The sequence below is a fragment of the Amborella trichopoda genome, chromosome 4 (genome assembly GCF_054954075.1).
Source record: "Amborella trichopoda isolate Santa Cruz 75 chromosome 4, AtrichopodaSantaCruz75HAP2 v2.0, whole genome shotgun sequence".
Lineage (NCBI taxonomy): Eukaryota > Viridiplantae > Streptophyta > Magnoliopsida > Amborellales > Amborellaceae > Amborella > Amborella trichopoda.
The window spans coordinates 42458433-42464953 of record NC_142339.1 but is presented as its reverse complement, the minus strand read 5'-3'; the positions used below and the strand labels follow the sequence as shown (position 1 = coordinate 42464953).

Genomic DNA, 6521 nt, shown 5'->3' with positions numbered 1-6521 from the left:
CCTATATAGACTTTCTAATTTTGGATTTATAAAAGAAGTAGAACTTTTTGGTAATTCTATTATAGGTCTTGTAGATGATTTTATTTCAGAATCATCTTTACTGTTATTTCTTCTATTGTTGGTAAATTGAATTTCTATTTTACCATTAGAATTTTCTAGTATTCTTTCTGGAATATTGTTTATTATTGGGACTTGGTATTGATGATTTTCATTGTAGATCGACCATGATTCGGGTAGAGTAATTTCTGACCATTCTATGGCTTTTGGTATAATAGTACTAGATTTTTCAATATTGGTTTGAAAAAATATTGTTTTTCCCCTTGTATCATGTTGTAAAACATTAGGGCATAATGTGGTCATAGCTTTGTAATATATTCGATATACTATAGCTAAATTCTGAGATCCTGGGATCATATCGAATCCTTGGGTTTTCGGGTTTAGGGTTAATACCTTAAAGATATTTGGATCTTTTAATGATATAGAATAATTTGGGAAGCAATTAAAGTATACTGGACCATTACATAGACTAGATTCACCATGCTTAATAAGGAATCATTAAACTTATTATGTCTAGTATATATATATATATATATATATATATATATATATATATATATATATGAAGGGATTAGCCTACAAGCTGATATGAACATATGAGCTAACGGCCCAAATTGAATCTGGGTTGATCTGACGATCGCGGATGTCTGGTAATACTTGAATCTTCTTCTTTTTTTCTACAGATCCAAATCACTTGAAATTTTAAGTGTGTGTCCTTCTCATCAAGACACACCTAATAAAAATATAACAAAACTTATTTGTAAAAAAAAAATGATCAAAATATCTCTTGAAACATTTCGGGGGTATTTTGGTCAATTTATTTAATGTAACATATTTTTTTGATATTTTTCAAAGATTCGCCTATTTTTTATGAACACACGCCTAAAATTTTTAATGATTTGGATTTGTAGAAAAAAAACTAAAATTCAAACACTATCGAAAATCCGTGATCGTCAGATTGGCCCAGAATCAATCTAGAACATTGGGCTCTTATGTTCATATGAGCTAGTGGGCTAATCCCATCTTTTCCCATGTATATGTTACAATAAAGATAATCTTTTTTTTTTCTTTGTTGCCACTTGAGAAAGACAATCCTATTTACGGTTTTTATTATGTACTGGGTTGGGTTGTTAATTTAATTTTAGAATCCAAGTTATTTTTTTCCTCATTTGAGTCTAACCGGGTGATCCTCTTCTTTTTCCAAAATTTCCACTCAAATTCTAAGTAAAAATTGGAAGCTCGTCTATGGAAAATATAATCTTATAGCAAGAAATGGAGACATAAAATAATTAGACAAACAAGTTAAAAAAAATTCACCCATAAAAATAGTAATGATTTGATAAGACCCTCCCACACTCATGTGTGGAAGATTTAAAAGGATCACCATTAAATTTGACATAAATCTCTAGAAAAGTCAAGTCTCATGCCTGTGATAACTTTACAAGATACGTGTGTTAAATTTAATGATGATCATTTAGGATCCTGTAGACATAAATGTGAGAGCGTGTTTTAGGATCATTATTAAAAAAATCCTTTCTTTAATGAAAAATTTTAAATAAATTTATTTTAGTAATAATGTAGGGACGACAAGCCTCTACCGGCCACAGCTTTGTAAAAACACCCTAACGATTAGTCAAATTGGAGGGGCCATGATCCCCACCAATCCACCCAGAAAAGGTCAAAGACAAAAAGAAAAAAGCACCCAGGAAAATATCTGTAAGTTGAATTCCTTTGTTGAAGTGGAATTCGATGTCTTTTTTTTTGACCAATTAAGTGGAATTCCATTATTAAGTCCCTTGTGAGACCTCTGCAAATTCCATAGGATAGGAATTGGAACTTATTGTATCATCAACAATGGAGACCACGGACCAACCTTTCAAAGAATACCCTCCCTTCGTCCGCATCCACAACGATGGCACCGTCGAGCGCCACACAGGCACCCAAACCCTGCCGCCGTCTCCCCTCTCCGACGCTGGAGTGTCCTCCAAAGACGTCGTCATCTCTCCCAATGTCTCCGCCCGTCTCTACATCCCTCACTCCGCCCTCTCCTCCACCAAAAAACTCCCCACCCTTGTCTACTTCCATGGAGGAGGTTTCATCATAGAGTCCCCCTTCTCGCCTCACTACCATCCTTACCAGGATGCCCTCGCGGCAAAGGCAGGCCCGAGCACCAGCTCCCAACTGCCTACGACGACTCATGGGAATCTATCAAGTGGACCGTTGGTCTATCCGACGAGTGGCTGAGGGATCACGCCGACCTCGACCGCTTGTTCTTAGCTGGGGACAGCTCCGACGGCAATATTGTGCATCAGATGGCGATGAGGGCAGGTGAGACCGCATCATCAGAGGTAAGATTGCGCGGGGTAGTATTAGTCCATCCATTTTTCTGGGGACCAAATTTGAGTGATACAGAGAACGAACAGAGCGGGTTTGTGGAGAAGTTGTGGAAGCTGTTTAGCCCAGATGTTGGTGCTATGCAGAGTCACTGGGTCAATTGGGAGGCAGAGGGGGCGACGCCGTTGACGAAGCTCGGTTGTCGAAGGGTGATGGTGTGCGTTGCAGAGCTGGATTTTATAAAGAAGAAGGGAAGGGAGTATTATGAGGCATTAAAGGAGAACGGGTGGGAGGGGAAGGTGGAGCTTGTGGAGACTGAAGGGGAGAATCAAGTGTTTCATTTGTTTAAGCCGGACTGTGAGAAAGCCAGGGTGTTCATGGAGCAGGTCGTCTCGTTCCTTAATCAGGTCTAGTTGTGAGCCATCTTGCTCTCTCTCTCTCTACTGGGTTTCTTTCTTTTCAAGTTTGCCTACTGCCTCTGTTTCTCTCTCTAAATAAGATATCTACTGAGTTTGTTTCTTTTTCTCTCTCTTCTGTAAATTATACCATTTGACGCAGTGAAGAGAGGCACCCCTCTGGCCCACTATGATTTTCTGGATACACTTTCCATTCCCAGATGTCTGATTCATTTGAAAAAGTAATGCATCCATCATCTATTGGTGATGAATCGCGTTCATTTTCAGTCATCTTCAGTTCCTACTGCAATTATAAATGGCGAGACAAAAAATGTCCTCTCAGATAAAACCGCGACACCTTTGTCTTTTCGGAAAGCCCTTTCCTGGGCCATTGGCGAGTTTGTTTCCAGGAAGATCATTTCATCACCTTGGAAATCTTTTTCGTAGCTCGGTTGGTATGAATGATTTCTTAAAAAAAAACAAAATACATTCGGTTTGTGGGGAAGTCAGCGAACACGCTTTCTGAAGGTCTACGATTTTTCATGAAATAAATATAGTATGGCAATTAAGCAATGTTTTGAGCCTCGGCCAAAACTTGGCCTCCTCCTAAGGGCAAGGCGAGTCCGGCCGAGTAAGTTTACGTCAAATTTTTGTAGTTTATATGAAAGGGAAATGCCTCGTGAGACCTTCACACACGTATGGGTGTAGGACTTCAAAAGATCACTATTAAATTTGAGACAGATCTCAAGAAAAATTATCACATGCTAAATTTAATAACGATCTTTTGAGATCTTACACATAGATGTGGGAGGGTCTCATAGGATCATTACTATTATATAAATCATTGCGTAGGTTTCAAGTTAAATGTTAGACCAATGCTTTTTGGATAATGATCACACACATTGCATGTCACAGCTCGAATTTGAATCCCGACTTAATGTGGCCTCATTATCATCATCTTTTTTTAAAGTGTTAATGTAAACTGGGTGTGGTTTCTATAAGGTTGCAACATTAAACAATCCAATTAAGGTTCACTTTCAAATTTTATCATAACATATAATTTTATTGTAAAAAAATGTTAGGATTATCTTAAAATCTATTTTCATATCTAATTAGAAAATTTTAAGCTCTAAAAATGGTTAAAATCAATGAGATCTATAAACATATGAAAATCTTGAATACGGACGGTCTAGATAATGTGTTGCAAGATGCACTATTTCTGAGACTAAAAAGCTTTTTTTTCATATATATTCATGCATCTTAATGTTGAGATGATCAAATACAGGGTTTTCCAACATTAAAACAACCTTTCTGATAGATTTTTTTAGATACATTTGTAATTCTACACTTTAAGGATGCAACCTTACATAAACTTTTCCCATCTAAAAAAGGGGCAGGTTATATTACATGTATTTGACCTTTTTTTGTTTTTTGTTTTAAAATTTGGATTGAACTCGCCTCGGTCAAGGTCTGAGTACCTTGGCTTGGTCAAGGTCTGAGTACCTTTGCTAAGTCGTATTCCAAAACACTGCAAATAAGTTATTTGACATGAAAAAACTCTCAAAAAATTCTTCCCAAAGAAATTTTTTCATACCAAAGTTATTATGAATTAATTTCTCAACGGAATAAGTTTTGAGTATACCTCAAGTGTGGGTTGAAGTCATTTTTTACTCTCTTAGGGCTAGAGCTATGTTGAGTAGGTTACCATTCAAAATTTGGGGGTCTAAAAAGTGCATGTAGCTTGATTGTTGCCCCAAGTTCACCCTGGCCATGGAAAATTTGCGCCTGAGCCACAAATTGTTAGTCAAACGCCAAGCCGCTTCTCCCTAACTCTTACAAGTTGTTCCGCAATTAAAACAGGGGTAATTATATAAGAGTGCGGTTTGTATAGAGCTGGAAACAATCAAAGTAAAGCATACCTTCAACTAATGTTGAGAAATTTGATTTTAATAAGGGAAACTATATTTTTATCCATAATTATAAAATCTAAAGCTTCAAAAATAGTGTAATTCAAACAAATCTATAAAAACTTGAAAACCATGAAAATTGATGGTTTAAAAATGCATTACAAAATATATTATTTGAAAAATGAAATCAATTTTTTTTTCTCATGTTCATGTTTCTTGATGCCGAGATGATCAAGTTGAGGATGTTTGAGCATCAAAACAACCTCTTCCAATGAAATTTTTGAGGTGGGCTAAAATTTGATTGTTTAGAGAGCGTCGGCTCTAAATAAACTTTTTCTATTATATAATGAGACCAAAACTTTTAATCTCACATTGCACTAAGGGGATGAGTAAGGCTACATAAATAAGAACGACTAGAACAAGAGAGCATCCTTTTACTTGATCAATATATAACTATAAATTTAAAATATATATTTAATACAATACAATAGAATTTTTTTATATAACACACACAAACACATTAACCTTCTCTCACCTTCTTTGGTCCACGTAAAAAGATGGAGATACTCTATACAAACTTCACTTCCCACTCTTAATTGTAAACGTGGGACAAAAACGAACTTTATCCCTCTAACATACTAAGAATAGCTTCTAAAAAATCATACTCATTACTTATCTATACTATATTATATATGATATAGATGAGAGATTTTAGAATAGGTGTAAGAGATGTACGTGAGAGATTTTCGGATAGGTGTGTGAGAGAGATAGGTGAGGGATAAAGATAGACATGCAAGAGGGAGGGAGAGGAGAACGTGTCCAGGATAGATTTTGGAGGAGAGAGGTACAGCATAGAAGTTTTATCGTTGCTCTTATCCAACCGTTCATTTTGAATGGAAGGTTAAGATTGCTTCAATCATAGTGTCACATCTCTAAATTATTTTATTTTTAATTTTTTTCTATAAACTATTTTGACACCAAATTTTATATGTCTATTCTTCTATTAAACTCACACTAGCAAAAAATATAAAAAACATATTTTCAATAAAATAAAATAACCAAAATACCCTTGAAAGTTTCAAGGGGTATTTTGATCATTATATTTTATTTTTTATAAGTGCGCCACAATGAAAAGATGGCACATACCAAATTTTATATTCATACAATTGGTATAAAAAAACTAAAAATAAAATACTGTGAGACGTCAGATCTAAAATCAAACGGTGAGTGACTCTCTTGATCAAAATTAGACAGCTGGATGGTAGGGAGAGGATAGAACTTCTATGCTATAGGGCAAGCATAGAAACCTTTCCGGATGGAGATATAGTGGAGAGATCCTAGAATAGGATGAAGTTTTTATAAGGCCTAGAAAATAAAATAAAGCTTCACCTCAAATCTTAATATGAAACGCACTTCCGGCAATAGGAATCTTCAAGATGGCTCTAAAATCAATTTCTAACACCGACAATAAATTTTGAAACTAAAAAAATATTATAAACCTTGCGGATCTATGGATACTTATTTTTAGGAAAAGATGGACGGTCTAGATTATTTATTATAATATACACCATTTTTACAGTTTAAAATTCTATGTTTTTTTTTATAATCATATATAATATTCAGGGCGAGATGATTGATATAAAGGTTTTTCAATGTTTGAATTACAATTTTCGATTAGCTATGAGATGAGGGTTTACTTATGTGATAGGCTACAGCGATATTTTCCTTTAGAATAAATGTGAGAGACACGTGTAAAAAAGAGAGACATGAGGGAGAGAGGAGATGAAAAGATGCGTAGGAAAAGATATGTAGGATAAAGGAAGGAAAA

At 35.2% G+C, this 6521-nt stretch overlaps 1 pseudogene; it reads left to right on the top strand.

Annotated features, from left to right (window-relative positions):
• The first annotated feature begins 1728 nt into the window (after positions 1 to 1728).
• Positions 1729 to 2989, top strand: LOC148782463 (putative carboxylesterase 2 pseudogene; annotated as a pseudogene).
• Positions 2990 to 6521: the final 3532 nt, after the last annotated feature.